Below are 16911 nucleotides of genomic sequence, written 5' to 3' on the forward strand. Positions count from 1 at the left end.
TTCAATGCTTTCCAAACCCCCCCCTTAATTCTCTCCAGTACCCCCCCTCCCCCATCCCCCCCGTGCCCTTCAGCTCCTCCAGTGCTCTCTGCTTCCCCTGTGCTCTTCTATCTTCTATCATGTCTGCAGTCTCTGACCTTCTCTTGTATCATGTCTGCAGCCTCTGACTACTTCCTGTATCATGTCCGCAGCCTCTGACTACCTCCTGTATCATGTCCGCAGCCTCTGACCCCCTCCTGTATCATGTCCGCATCCTCTGACCCCCTCCTGTATCATGTCCGCATCCTCTGACCACCTCCTGTATCATGTTCGCAGCCTCTGACCACCTCCTGTATCATGTCCGCAGCCTCTGACCACCTCCTGTATCATGTTCGCAGCCTCTGACCACCTCCTGTATCATGTTCGCAGCCTCTGACCACCTCCTGTATCATGTCTGCAGTCTCTGACCTTCTCTTGTATCATGTCCGCAGCCTCTGACCACCTCCTGAATCATGTCCGCAGCCTCTGACCACCTCCTGAATCATGTCCGCAGCCTCTGACCACCTCCTGAATCATGTCCGCTGCCTCTGACCACCTCCTGTATCATGTCCGCAGCTTCTGACCTTCTCCTGTATCATGTCCGCTAAATGTACATTGTTTGTCGTAAAACATTTGACATTTCGAACATGGGAGAGGCAGCGCTGTCTAGCCACGCTAAAGGTGCAAAGCACCGGTCTGCAGCTGAGGGCTTGACAGCTTCCAATCCGATCGCTGGCTTTTTAACCCTGTGCGCCTGAAGTGACACCGGCTCCCAGCTGCGGCAGCGGTGCTTCCATCTCATCCACTGTAAAACAAGGGACCATTTTGAGTCACGCTGTATCCAGAAACGAAACCCTAACTGCAGAGGTACTGTACACTACAAAGCTTGTCATTTATTTTAGTAAAAATATGCTGGGTGTGACATGGATTTTCTTCTTATTTAACATGTATACATAGACATTTCATGAAACATTAGGTCATGAATATTTACGTAAAGTCATGGAATTTTATTGGTGAAAATGTGTATGAACCCTGTTTTCATGTGAAAGGCAGCTGATCGATTGCTGTGAACGCCCCGCTGTCTAATAACAAATCACCTGCTTCTTAACTTGAAAAGTATCACCCTTTGTCCAGACCTGCCATGCATCCTGTCTTGTGTAAATAAGGTAGGGAAGGGGGAGTTTTGCGATCTTAAAAAACCACAGTCTCAATTCAACGCCCCTCACAATCCTAATCTGGCATTTCCACAATTCATGTAATGGTGCAGAGCAGTTCCCTGCTCACAGCTGTCAAAAAAAAAACAGCCAGCAATGTTTATCAACATTGCTCAGCACTGAAAGAGATAATAAGAAACATTCTGATCTTTTGGAGATTAAGCCCCGGTTCACACTTGTGCGTGTGCGGGGTTCGCATGTAATGTCGGAGCGCACTGCTCCAACATTACATGCGATCAGCTGTGCGGTGCGAGTTTAGCCATACAAACTGTATGGCTAAATTCGCATCGCTCCCGCAGCAAACAAGCACAGGAGGCATTTTTGCAGCCGCATCAGGATCGGATCGCACAGCGGTTCACACTTGTGCGATCCGATCCTGTGCGAACTGCACGATCGCACTGCGATATGCGATCAAACTGAGGGTGTCGTTAAGATTACATTGACACCCCCAGCGTATCGCATATGGCAGTGTGAACTGCCGGGGGTGCGTGTGCGATGCGGGAACAGGCTGCGAATTCGCAGCCTTCCCGCATCGCATATATGTGAACCGAGCCTAAGAGCCCATTCACACTAGCACGACTTATGAGGCGACATAACAAAAGCAATGTTAATCAATCAGTGCCGTCTTAATTGGCACTACTGAAGTCGCTCCGACTTCAGAAAAGGGTCCTGTACTGCTTTGAGGCGACCTGTGATCCGACTTGTCCCATATACTTCAATGGGAGTCGCCTCCTTATCTTAATTGAAGCGACTTGTGATCCGACTTTCCATAAAAATGGTATTGAACAAGAAAAAAAGAGCATTTTTCTTATAATTTTTATTAGAACAGGAATACGGCTCCTCTCCACCTGGCCGTTTTTGTTTGCAGGCATTTATCGGGCATTTTTGGAGGAAGGGAAGACTTTTTTTGGATTTAGTGTCTGGGGGGGGGGGGGGGTCTAAAAAGTGTCCCTGTGAAGTTTCAGCTCTGTAGCATGTCCAGAACCAGAAAAAAAAAAAAAAAAGCATTTTTCTTATAATTATTAATACAGCAGTGATGGTTCAGTGTGGGTTCTGGACATGCTACAGAGCTGAAACTTCACAGGTACACTGTTTTGACACCCCAGACACTAAATCCAAAAAAGTCATGCCTGCCTCCAGAGACGCCAAAGAAATGCCCGATAAATGCCAGCAAAAAATACGGCCAGGTGGAGAGAAGCCATATTCCTGTTCTTATAAAAATTATAAGAAAAATGCTTTTTTTTTTTTTTACTTGTTCTGGACATGCTACAGTGATGAAACTTCACAGGGACACTATTTGGACCCCCCAGACACTAAATCCAAAAAAAGTCATGCCTGCCTCCAAAAATGCCCGATAAATGCCTGCAAGAAAAACGGCCAGGTGAAGAGAAGCCATATTCCTGTTCTAATAAAAATTATAAGAAAAATGCTTTTTTTTTTTCTGGTTCTGGACATGCTACAATGATGAAACCTCACAGGGACACTTTTTTTTTCATATTCTGATTGGCCAAATACAAAGTTGTTCAAAGTCGTCTATCATACAAGTCGCGTAAAAAAATTCACAAGTCGCGACTTTATGAGGCGACTTAGAGGTCGCGCTAGTGTGAATGGGCTCTAAGACCGCATTCACACTGAAGCGACATGACTTCTGCACGACTTTGGGGGCGACCTGTGAAGTCCCGTGCACCGCGACTTCGGCGCGACTTGCACGGACTTCATATAATGAATGTCTATGCAAGTCGCTCCGAGGTCGCCCCTAAGTAGTACAGGACCCTTTTTCTAAGTCGGAGCGACTTGTGTCGCTCCTATTAGAACGGGTCCTGTAGCACTGCATGGACCGCGACTTGTCAGGCTGACAAGTCGCGGTAGTGTGAATGGAGCCTAAAGGAATGAACTTCGGTCTGCAAACGAGGTCAGATTAACCTCTTAAAGACTAAGCCTTTTTCTTGCACTTGTTGCTTACAAGTTAAAATTGGTATTTTTTTGCTAGAAAATTACTTATAACCCCCAAACATTATATATATTTTATGTCACCCTGTATTTGCGCAGCGGGCTTTCAAACTCAATTTTTTTGAAAAAAATACACTGTAATGAATTTTAAAAAAACGGAACAGTAAAGTTAGCCCAATTTTTTTTGTATAAGCAAGCAAAATAATTGTGATTTTCATTTTATCCAGAATAGTGCAGCTCTACTGTCAGCTATTAGTTGCTAGAAGTGGATTAGCATTATGTGTATGTTGGCTGTCCCATAGATATGTCATTATAATCCTGTTTACAGTTTGTATTGTTAGGGTAATGTGATCAGGAGGGGAATTTCCTCTTGTGGGGTATAAAGGTTATGTCCGACTTTCAATAAAGAGTCATTCCTTTGGAGTTTAGCTCACATCTTGTCTGTGTACGATGTTTGGGGTAAAGGCTGGTATTGGCTCTCGGTCTGCTGGAACGGTTTGGAGGGAAAAGAAGAAAAGACAGAGGCGCCTCTAAGTGCAGACCTTCAAAGGTTTAATAAAACTTATAAGCATGTATAAACTCACATTCTGATGTGTGGTAAAAAGCTTAAAAGAGGATAAAGGCTGAGTCAGTCCCTTTATGTGGGTCTTGGCTGAAAGGTCTCGGTGCGTCCTGGCAGATGAATCGGGTTCCTCTCTCCTGCTTGTCGCTTCCTCCGTGGATGTGCTGGCTTCCGGGGAGTGGAGACAAGAGCGAGGCTTGGCCTAAGCCTAAACAAGCGCGCTCCTTTATCAAGTTATGGAGGAACTGGGAAAAAGGGAATATGAATAAATATATATATATATATATATATATATAGCTCCTTCTTTCCAGTCCATCCATAACTTGATAAGGAGCACGCTTGTTTAGGCTTAGGCCGTACGGCGCATGCTCTGAAACGCGTTGCATGATCGTGACGTCATTGGCGCAGCTGCGGTCCAGGGCGCGATCCAAGCCTCGCTCTCGTCTCCACTCTCCGGAAGATAGCACATCCACTGAGGAAGATTCCACATTGCACTGTCTGCCATTGTGTGTCTTTCTATATTCCTCCACAAAGTGAAATCTTAATTGTCTCTAATGTAACCTTTATCTCGTATTTTCACACAGACTCATCTGTTCCTTGCCATGGAATTCCTGAGAGGAGGGAATCTACGGGAACTGATAGAGAGTTCAGCTCCACTTGAAGTCAACATCATAAGGTAAGTCCAATGACAGGGTTGTGATGGAGTCGGAGGTGGCTGACCACTAAGAACAGGCAGTGACATAGCCTGGCCCCTCCCACTGAGCCCCGTCCATCCACACCCCTATGTACTATAGGGGGAAGTCTCTTCATCTTTACCTTTTTATTGGTCTGTGATGATTTTAAATGCTTATTCATATTTTTCCTTCTCCTTCAGATGTCTGACTGCTGAAATTATTTGTGGCTTACAATTCATTCATGCTCATATTGTCCATAGGTAAGTATTGAATTCTCTGATTAACAATCATTTCTTGGCTTCTGCTATTTTTATTGAATCAGGAAGACTTTTCCACCAGACTTCCCAGTTGTCTCCCTGCTCATGCCAGATTCTGATTAATGTGTGGTTATTACAAAATCCAGCAAGAGGAGTGAGACCTCCTTATGATGAATATAGCAGGTGGGTGGAGCTGGGAACCCCGGAACAGAGATCTTCCTGTAGTAAGATATAAAAGAAGCCGATTTCCACCCATCAATCTTTTTTCTTCTTTGTATATTTGTATCTCTTCTCTCTTTAATAAAATGTGGGATATGCAGAGCTAACTGTTCAATCCTTCTCTACACAGAGATATCAAACCTGAGAACATTCTGCTGGACAGCGACGGTCACGTCAGGATTGCAGATTTTTGTGTCTCAATGAGCAGAATCACTGAGAGCAGAAGGATGGTAGGATGTGCGGGTACACACGGTTACATGGCCCCAGAGGTAAGATTCCTGATATTAGACTGAATTGTAATATTTATTATGGGATATGGAGAAGACCTAAATGGGGCTCCCCTTTCACTAATGCTGCATCCGCACATGGGCGTTTTAAATCCTGACTTCCAAATGCCAGGTGTGAATGACAAATCGCACAACGCACGTTTCAGGTGCCATTCATTTGAATTGCACCTAAAAACGCAGTACGGTTCTGCCGCGATTGTCACGCAATAAATTGCGCTGCAATCGGGGTGAACCACATTCCATGAATCATGTTGCCCAAAAGAAGCTCCTGAACTTTTTTTGGGCGTCAAGCTTCACATAATGTGAAGCTCAAAACACCCATGTGTGAATGCAGCCTATATAGATAGGGTGTAACCCCCTCTCAGATTTTTATAGGTTTTTTCATTAGGGAACTAACACTCTTTATGTATACTGGAGATCATTGTTAGCGAGAAAGAAATGCAGCAGGATGCAAAATGTTACAGCTGTCCCCAGAACAGGAATAGAGGGAAAGTCTTCCAATGGTGACACCTGTTTGGACAAGATCCTAAGAGTAGAGTTTCTCTCACTTTGGGAGAATTCCTTTGACTTCCTCCTTAGGCTCCATGTACACGGGACGCTGGAAATGGCCGTTTAGGAGCAGTTGGGCGTTTTTTTCAGAAGCCCCTGAACCCATCTACATTTTATCTTATCTGTGCATGTACACCAGGTCGTTTACAGTCATTTGCAGGCAGTTGCGTTCAGGGACTTTTTTTAGAACGCAATTATTTGCGTTCGAACGTGTGTTTCCCAGCGTTTCAAACGCACAAACACGTCTGAACGCGTCCGAACGCGATGACTCGCGTTTAGCGTTCGCGTTTTTCCATTTTAAAGGGGAATAATTTTTTGGACCTCCTAGGAACGGTTCTAAACGCAAACGCCCCTAAACGCCCGCTAAACGCGGGTACAAACGTGACTGAATGGACGTTTCAAACGTCCTAAAAATTCCAGCATTCAAAGGGACTTTTAACAACGTCCCGTGTACATGGAGCCTTAATCTCGGGGACAGGAAGTGAAGAGAAATTTCCCCGATGGCAAACAGACAGCACAAAAAAACTGTCAGTCTTAACCCTTCAGTACTTTATCCAAAACTTAGAAAACAAAGGTTTTGACTATATAAAACGGTTAAGCCCCACCTACAATATTCACAAGCTCCGCCTTAATTTGATGTATTTTTAGCACAATTTTAGGACTCCTGGAAGGCTTCATACATTACATATGTCAGCATGGCGTCATCTCTGTCCTCTGCCTGGACAAGGAATGTTCTCATCCTTTTTTTCTCTCCTTCTGTTTCTACAGGTCACGGAATATTACCCATACTACAGCAGACTATTACTCCTTGGGAGAGGCGGTGTATGAGATGTCCGTCAGCGCGCGTCACTTCAGAAAGATCAGGGAAAACCAAAATCAAAGTTTGTTCATGACAGTCCATACCGAGAACCCGGATTTTCCAATAACCAGGCACGTTCACCTCCATTAACTCATAGTTATGGTGAGTATAAGGTTTACCTTCTCTTTACAGACAAAACCCCTTTCCAGGTTATATGGACCTTATTAGGAGTTCAGAACACACAACTGTACATTCTTCCCAGCACACATTCATGTGGGCCATAGCAATACTTTTAGCACACTGACTGCTTAGTGGAAGGATCTGCCTTTACTTATAGCCCTTGTGTCCCGTTAGCAGTAGAAGAGTCTAAAGGCCCGTACACACGTACCGATCGTCGGCATACAAACGTCGGCGGACGAAAGATCTGCCGATTGTACGCGTGTTAGTATGGTGCCTCCGACAGATGTCTGCGCACAATCCGCGGACAAAAGTCTTTCTTGCAAACATGAAAATTTTTGTCTGCGGACACCAGAACGGACGATTGTTCGCCTGTCAGTACAGAATTCGGCCGACAGACCGCAGATTTGCAAGACTGGGCATGCTCAGAAAATTAAAAACACAGGGAAAGTTAACCATTACATGACATCACTTCTGCAGTCAGCTGAAGTCTGCAGACAAAATTCTTGTGCTGTCCTTGTGCTGTCTTTGCACTTTTCAACAGACACCGACATCCCGGGGAGAAAAGAGGAACATTTGTATGCCGACCATCGGTACGTGTGTACGGGGCTTTAGACATTACACTAACAAAAAGGAAAATTGTATTACAGAGGATGGCTAGGAAAAGCAGCAGCCCTTGTGTTCCCTAATACCCCACTTCAGAGGTTGTGTATGACTTGAGTTCACGTTCTGTGTGTTTTGTTGGAAAAGCCAATCGCACATACACAACATTCAATTTCTGAGAACTTTTCTTACACAGACAACCTATAGAAGTCCCCTGGTGCTGTCATCAGTGCAAGAAAAATCGTGGCAGATTTGATAGAAAGATCATTTTTATAAATTCTTCATAACCATTCATTGCAAACCTGGATTTTTGACTTACCGTAAAATCCTTTTTCTCTTAAGCTCATTAACAGACGCAGATTCCATATCTTGATATCCATAGGGTTATGCTGCCCCCTACAGGAGTAGGACACTAGGCAGAAAAAAAAGTTCTGGCTACACCTATGGGCAGTCCCAGGGGGTATACCCTCTCTCTCCCTGCTATAGGATGTCAGTTATGTAACAAAGCAGTGTCAGAGAAATCATACCAACCCAACTCAAATAGAGGGGCGGGTACTGCGTCTGTCAATAAGCTTAAGAGAAAAGTATTTTACGGTAAGTCAAAAATCCAGTTTTCTCTGTCGCTCATTGACAGACGCAGATTCCATATCTTGATATCCATAGGGACGTCCCAAAGCCGTGCCATAAATGAGGGGTGGGATAACAGAAAAAAACCCAATCCAGAAGGCCAAACAGAGCCAACCAGAAGAACAGAGGACTCATCGAAACAAGAAGATGAGGCCCACCTGAAAAAACAGAACCCCCGAGGTAGACCAAAGGTCCCCTCAAACAGCAGCCAGCAAAACCTTGCGGCCAAAGGAGGCATCCTCCGATGCCAGCACATCAACCTTATAAAATTTAGTAAAGGTATGAACAGACGACCAGGTAGCCGCCTTGCAAACCTGAAGCACCGACGCCTGATGGCAGAAAGCCCAGGAAGCACTAAGAGCCCGAGTAGAGTGCGCCTTAACAGGGAACGGAGGAACCTGACCCTTAATAGAATAAGCCAGCTCCACCGTCTGCCTGATCCATCTGGAGATAGTCGCGGCCGACGCAGGCAACCCTTTCCTAGGGCCATCCGTGATCCCAAAAAGCGAATCAGACTTACGAAAGGAGTCAGTAGTAGCCAAGTACACCCTGATTGCCCGAACCACATCCAAGGAGTGCAACGCAAACTCCCGAGGATGACTGGGCTTAGGACACAGGGAAGGCAACACAATATCCTCATTCAAGTGAAAACCGGAAACCACCTTAGGAAGGAAGGATGGATTCGGACGAAGAACCACCTTATCCCTATGAACCACCAGATAGGGGGAACGACAGGACAACGCAGCCAGTTCTGACACCCTGCGTGCAGAAGTGATAGCCACCAAAAAGGCCACCTTCTGGGATAAGGTAAGCAGGGGAATCTCCCTGATGTTTTCAAAGAGAGGTTTCTGTAGAACCGACAAAACCAAATTAAGGTCCCAAGGTGGTAAGGGTGAGCGTACCGGAGGAACCAGGTGCCGCTCCCCCTGGATGAAATTCCGCACCAGGGAATGAGTGGCCAGTGGCCTCTGGAAGAAAATTGCCAAGGCTAAAACCTGACCCTTGATAGTGCTCAAGGCCAGCTTCTGCTCAACCCCCCGTTGCAGGAAGGCCAAGATCCGAGCCACCGAGTAAGAGCGCGGAGGAACCCCGAGGGACTCCCACCACACGATATAAGACTTCCATGTGCGATGATAGATCTTTCTGGAAGTCGCTTTCCTCGCTTTAAGCAGAGTAGGAATAACTGAAGCAGGCAAACCCCTGTCCTTCAGCACCTGGCTCTCAACAGCCAAGACGTCAAAGCCAGCGACCATAAAGCAGGATGGAAGATCGGCCCCTGAGACAGCAGATCCTCCCTGAGAGGAAGTCGCCAAGGAGCGTCTGCGACCAGCCTGACCAAGTCGGCGTACCAAGCCCGACGAGGCCAGTCCGGAGCCACAAGAATGACTGGAATTCCTTCCGCCTCTATCCTGCGAAGAAGTTTTGGCAGCAACTTGAGAGGAGGAAAGGCATACAGCAGCTGATACTGCCCCCACGGGGCAACCAGCGCATCTGTGGCGTCTGCCAGAGGATCGCGGGAGTGGGCTACAAACCTCTGCACTTTCCTGTTGAGCCGAGACGCTAACAGATCCACATCCGGGGTGCCCCAACGAAGGCAGAACTGGTGAAACCCCTCTGGATGAAGAGACCATTCCCCTTGATCCAAGGTTTGACGGCTGAGAAAATCCGCCTGCCAATTTTCCACGCCAAGGATGTGAACCGCGGAGAGAGCCGGAACAAAACGTTCTGCCCAATGAAGGATGCTGGCCACTTCCACGGCCGCCAGAACACTCTTGGTGCCCCCCTGGTGATTGACGTAAGCCACGGCCGTGGCATTGTCCGACTGAATCCGAACCGGGCAGCCCCGAAGACGCTCGGTCCAGTGAACCAGGCAAAGCCTGATCGCTCTCAGTTCCAACACATTTATCGGCAACCTAGATTCTTCCAGGGACCAGAGCCCCTGAGCTGGCAGCCTGCCGAGAATCCCTCCCCACCCGGATAGACTGGCATCCGTGGTGACAATCGTCCAATAGATCGGAAGAAATTACTTCCTCTGACTGAGCATCGGAGACCAAAGCCATCAAACCAGGGACTCCCTGGTCCGCTCGCTCAGCCGGATCCGATTGTCCAGGGAATCGGGATTCCGGTTCCATTTGAGAAGAATCTCCTTTTGGAGAGTCCTCGTATGAAACGGAGCAAAAGGTACTGCCTCGAAAGACGCCACCATCAGTCCCAGAACCCTCATGCAGGTCCGAAGGGACGGCCAGTTGGCGGACAGTAACAGCTGAGTCGCCGACTGTATCTTCTGTAGTTTCTCCGCAGGGAGAAACACCTTAGCCAAGGACACATCCAAAGTCAGGCCCAGATAGTCCAGCCTCCTGGAGGGGACCAGGGATGACTTCTGCAGGTTCACAAGCCACCCGAACTCTTCCAAAGAGGTCATGGTGATCTCCAGGTTTGACAACCGAGCCTGCAGAGGAGGAGGTCGTCCAAGTAGCCCAGAACCGATATGCCCAGCTGCCGCAACAGCGTCAGAACTGGAGCCAAAACTTTTGTGAAGACCCGGGGAGCAGAGGCGAGACCAAAGGGTAATGCCACAAACTGATAATGGTCCTCTCCCACAGCAAAGCGCAGAAAACGTTGGTGTCCTGCGTAAATGGGAACGTGAAGATAGGCATCCTTGATGTCTATGGAGGCCAGAAAGTCCCCCTGATGCAGAGAGGCCACCACGGGGCGAATGGACTCCATCTTGAATTTTTGCACCCGGACAAAACAATCGAGTGCCTTTAAGTCCAGAATTGGACACACCTTGCCTTCTTTCCTGGGCACTGTGAACAGATTTGAGTAAAAGCCCCGAAAACGTTCCCCACAAGGAACCGGAACTACCACTCCCTGTTGTAACAAGTCCTGCACTGCCCCTAACAGCCCTTAGGCGATCCGGGGACAGTCGCACATTGGAAGGGAAGAACCTCACCGGTGGAACTGATCTAAACTCGATCTTGTATCCTGACCGTATGACCTTGTGAACCCATTTGTCTTGAATCCTGGAGAGCCACAGGTCCGGGAACCGGCGAAGACACCCCCCCACCCCTTCAGGCCGAAGCTGACTTATCCTCAGGTCTGGAAGGGCCGGACTTTTGCTTACCAGACCAGGGTCTCTTAAAACCCCCTGAGGGGGCCTTGGAGGGCTTCGGCCTTGTCATCCGCCCCAGAGGAACGAAAAAACTTCTTGTGGGCTGAAAAGGAAGGTCCCCGTCTGCGAGAGGTGCTCTTGCCCCCAGTGAGACCTTTGATAATATCATCCAAGGTAGCACCAACAGGTGATCCCCCTGAAAAGGGAGATCAGTCAAGGCTTTTTTGGAAGCCTGATCCGCCGACCAGCACTTCAACCATAGCATGCGCCGGAGGACCACCGCCGAGAACGACACACGCCCCAGCAGTGGAGCAGCATCCAGCGCGGCGTCCCAAACAAACTGCAACCCCTGCACCATCTGGTCCAGCAACTCCGCCATGGCAGGGGGGAGGCTTCTCCCCTCCAGGTCACGTCGTAACAACTTGGCCCATTCCGTCAATGTTTGCGAAACCAGAGCAATGGTAAACACTGGTCTGAAGGCCGACCCCGCCAGGGAGAATATAGAGCGGGACACAGATTCCGCCCTACGATCAACCGGATCCCTAAAGGTGGGATCTGAGCTGGGAACACTGGTCTGAAGGCCGACCCCGCCAGGGAGAATATAGAGCGGGACACAGATTCCGCCCTACGATCAACCGGATCCCTAAAGGACAGGCAAGAGCACCAGATCCCAGCTCAGGTCACAGGAACTTACAAGGTCACTGGATTTCTGACAAGATTACCAGGTATTTTTCTGTACCTTCTGAAAATGTATTAGCCTGAAAGAAACAAAACAAATGCAGCCTCCACATGTAAGGACCTTGCTGGAATAGATTTTTGTTCTTGGGTTTAGATATACGCAAAGGGTGTGATAATGCAGTGCTTCTTCTGAACACTAGAGGGAGCTTGGGGTAATCTGCTGCACATTGGGGGTTGAGTTCACCAAACTTTGTCACCATTTTCTGTATTAATGAGACACTGACAAATGTCTTTCTCTCTTTGCAGACTCTCACAGAACTGGAATATTTTAAAACGAAGGTAGAGGAATTTATGGCCCAAGAAAACCAAGGGATTCCGATGGAGGCGTATCACCAGGAGGACTTCTTTTTCCACATCAACGAGGAGGACCTGGTGTATCCTGAAGGCCTTTATATCAAAAGCAAAGAAGTCGCTTCTATCTATAGAACATCCTTTGTAAACAGAGAGCAACTGGAGCGTTACAAAGCCATTTCTAGCTATTGAAAATCTGGAAAAAGGGATGGGGAGGATATATAGGATGGGAAAGATATTTAGGATAGGAAGGACATATACGATGGGGAGGATATATAGGAGGGGAAAGATATTTAGGATAGGGAGGATATATAGGATGGGAAAGATATACAAGATAGGAAAGACCTAAGATAGGAAGATATATAGGATAGGAAAGACCTATACGATGTTGAGAATATATAGGATAGGAAGAATATATAGGATAGTAAGGATGAATGTGTGAACAGGGCCTGAATTATAAATAAAATATCAGATTTACGGTCTTGATGTGAGAATCCTAAAAACCCCAGACTGATGATTCAGGGACAATCCGATCGCCTTAGAGGGTCAGGAAGGAATTTTTTTACCCTTTGGAGACCATCTGACCAAAGGGGTTTTTTGCCTTCCTCTGAATCATCGGAAGGTTTAGGGGACTGCGCACAGAGTGCAGGGTTTGGGATTGCAGAGAGCTGAGGGTTCAGCCCCTTCTCTGTTCTGATCTCACCTGCACCACCCATAGAATAGAGACAGATAGGATAGAATAGATGGATAGGATAGATAGAATAGACAGATAGATTAGATAGGATTGACTAGAATAGATAGATGGAATAGAATAGAGATAAGCCCCGGTAACCTAATGGATAAGGCACTGGCCTCCTAAGCCAGGGATTGTGGGTTGGAGTCCCACCTGGGGTCATATTTAGCTTGTCTCTTATACCAGGATGAAGGGAGGATAAATAATAGAATTTGGGAATGAGGTACACCTATTAGCAAAAGTATGTAGACATAGGGCACCCCCCCTTAAATGAGAATTATACAAAATAAAAATGATTCGTTGAACCCACAAGTGTTTTTTGTTACTATTTCTTTATACCGGCTTTTGAAATATACAAATGCAGCAATTTAGAAATCGGAAGAAAGGTTTAGCACTGGGAAACACTTTTTGAAAGATAGAAAGTGTATTTGATAGACAACTATATAGATCAGACCAAAATGAGGGACAAATGAGGAGGAAAGAGGGACTTTGTTACAAATCAGGGACAGTTGGTAGCTATGCCCTAGGGCACCTCCCGTTTAACCTATCCCACTCCAAAAGACTTCCGTTTTGTAGCAACCAAGCAATAGAAAGGAGGGTGTCCTGTGCCCCGTATTGTACTCCAGAAGGAGTAATTCACACTATGTGTAATGACCGGCATTTTACCACACCGTCAAACACAGGTCACCGCTAGGACACCCAGAATACAATGCTTTCTATGTGCCCTGCTCACACTGCAATGCAGACATGCTGCGTTTTATTGGAAGGCATACAGGATCATATGGCAGTGTAAAGCAGCGCAGCACACCACACCGATGTACAGTGACATGAATGAAGTGTCACTTTTGTGCACTATACATAAAGTTTCTAAAAACAATAGAACTGTATGATATGGTGAATAGCACACCCCACCGCCCACCCCAGGGAAACTGCTGAGATGAAACTCTCTGGCAACTGTGCGTTGTGTGTGAGTTCAGCCTGAGATCAGTCAGAATTCCTCCAATCACACAGTACAGGACACAGGCATCTTATTCATACACCAAGGCACGTCCCTAAGCAATGATTACCAGCGTGGGCAACAACTCGGCAAACTGTGCCAACAGGCCCAAGAAACAACAAGGTTATACCCCCAAGTCCAGAGTGACGCTGCAAGAACCTTGTGGCTGAAAGCTTCATCGGCAGAAGATTGGACATCCAGGTGGGAAAACTTTGCAGAAGTATGAAGAGAAGATCAGGTGGTGGCCTTAAAGGGTTGGGTGACAGAGGCTTAGTGCCTAAAGGCCCGAGATACTCCAACACATCCAGTGCGGTGGGCAGGTAATAGGGCAGGAGGCATTACTGACCATAAGCTCTTGTAATCAAACCCCGCAGTCCCACCCTGCAATGGTGGGTTGTGAAGTGGGGTGCCCCTTGTGAGGTCCCACAGAAAGGTTTTAGATAGACTCTAATGGCTGTGGTTACGTCAATGTAGAGAGATTTCCTTTGGCTGATTGGGAGCCCCCTATCAAACTCTCCTCATCACAGACCACCCCCATCACATCACTGTTCCCGCTTTCCATCACAGACTCCCCTATCACAGACCATCCCATCAGACATCCCCCTTTGCAGACTCTCCTCATTACAGACCATTCCATCACAGATCCCCTCCACCAGACTCCCCCCCCCCCCGGCCTCAAAGATCCCCCTCCTCCACAGACCATCCCATAACAGATCCCTCATTGCAGGCCATCCCACCACAGACCCCCCCCCGGCCTCAAAGATCCCCCTCCTCCACAGACCATCCCATAACAGATCCCTCATTGCAGGCCATCCCACCACAGACCCCCCCCCAAAATCCCATCCCATCACAGATCGCCCCAACCCCAGACCATCCCATCACAGATCTGGTCAGTTAAGTCGCAGAGGGGGTTGGTAATCAATTCCATTAACACTAAAGCAGCTGAAAATAACAGGCACACTAGATGGGCAACAATGAGACGACCTCCAAAGCAGGAATGTTTTTACAGGTGGGGGCCTCTGACATTTTTTTTTTCCCTACTCATCTTTTCTGACTGTTTTTCACTAGTTTTGCATTTGGCTAGGGTCAGTGTCACTACTGCTAACATGAGGCGATACCTGGACCCTATAGAGGTTGCACAGGCAGTCCAACTCCTCCACGATGGCACATCAATATGTGCCATTGCCAGAAGGTTTGCTGTGTCTCCCAGCACAGTCTCAAGAGCATGGAGGAGATTCCAGGAGACAGGCAGTTACTCTAGGAGAGCTGGGCAGGGTTATGGAAAGTCCTTAACCCACCAGCAGGACCGGTATCTGCTCCTTTGTGCAAGGAGGAACAGGATGAGCACTGCCAGAGTCCTACAAAATGACCTCCAGCAGCCACTGGTGTGCATGTCTCTGACCAAACAATCAGAAACAGACTTCATGAGGGTGGCCTGAGGGCCCAACTTCCTCTAGTGAGCCCTGTGCTCACTGCCTGGCACCATGGAGCTCGATTGGCATTTGCCATTGAACACCAGAACTGGCAGGTCCGCCACTAGTGCCCTGTGCTTTTCACAGATGAGAGCAGGTTCACCCCAAGCACGTGACAGACGTGAAAAGGTCTGGAGAACGTTATGCTACCTGTAACATCGTTCAGCATGACCAGTGTGGTGGTGGGTTAGTGATGGTCTAGGGAGGCATATCCATGGAGGGGCACACAGACCTCTACAGGCTAGACAATGGCACCCTGACTGCTATTAGTTATCGGGATGAAATCCTTGGACCCATTTCCAGACCCTACACTGATGCATTGGGTCCTGGTGCATGACAATACCCGGCCTCATGTGGCGAGAGTATGCAGCCACTTCCTGGAGGATGAGGAAATTGATGCCACTGAATGGCCCTCACGCTCGCCTGACCTAAATCCAATAGAACACCTCAGGGACTTTGTTTTGGTGTATCCATTGCCACGAGGTTGCACCTCAGTCTGTTCAGGAGCTCAGTGATGCCCTGGGCCAGATCTGGGAGGAAATACCCCAGGACACAATCCGTCGTCTCATTAGGAGCATGCCTCGATGTTGTCAGGCATGCATACAAGCAGGTGGGGGCCATACAAACTACTGAGTCCCACAAAAACCCTTCTTTTTCTCGGACTTCTTCCTCTGCTGTGCCCAGGGCATCTGTCCCTCCTACCCTACCCTGGACCACTAGATACAATTTTGAAGACCAACATGAATCCTGATGCGATATGTTCCATCTAGTGGATGATGAGCTGAGCTTTCTTCAGTTATCTATAAGGCAAGCTTATGTGAAGACAACACATCAAGAAGAGTGTAACACAACAAGACATCAGAATGCTTTTTATTACATCTAAAGACTTCTACAGAAACAGATAACATTCAATAGGTAAACAATTTTTCCAATGCAAGTAATAAATATTTTCACTTGGTACTTTATACAAACTGACATTGGCCTATAATACAGGTTTAAAAGCCTTTCAGCTGGTCTGGCATGCCATATGAACACATCTTTAAGGCAATGAGTTACGAGTTCGGATCAAGGAAACCAGCGACAAGTTCCTGGTATCGTGTACATTGGGGTCTGCCGCTCTTGGTGGCACAGGAGCCTTTTCAGTGTGGTGCTCAGGAGACTACAGGGGTCTTCATGGGTTTGCAGTGTACGGAACACTACAGTGCTTCAGTATGGGTAGCCAACAGGCCAACTTGGAGACTGTGCCCTAACAAATTCAATGTGTAATGCATAAATGTATGGCAAACACCATGTCATCCCAATGAAATGAATGGTCTGATGGGGTGTATGTCATTTTATGGCAGGCTAATATGTAAACTGAAGTCAACGGCTGCCCATATATGGATGATCAGAACAGGAGATGCCATGAATATTTATTGGACAAGGTGATGACCTAAGAGTCCTGTAATGGCGCTTTTCCACTGCATGGAACCGTACCAGTTCGGCACCCTTTTGTGCTTTTCCACTGCTGGTACCACATGGTATAGGGTCGGAACGGTTCGGTACGGTACGGTATAGGTTTGCTTTTCCACTGCATGGAACCGAATGGTACGGTACGGCTCTGAAAAAACAGTACCTACTCGATTGTGGTTC

The sequence above is a fragment of the Pelophylax lessonae genome (genome assembly GCF_965119305.1).
Source record: "Pelophylax lessonae genome assembly, chromosome: 4".
In the NCBI taxonomy this organism is placed as follows: domain Eukaryota; kingdom Metazoa; phylum Chordata; class Amphibia; order Anura; family Ranidae; genus Pelophylax; species Pelophylax lessonae.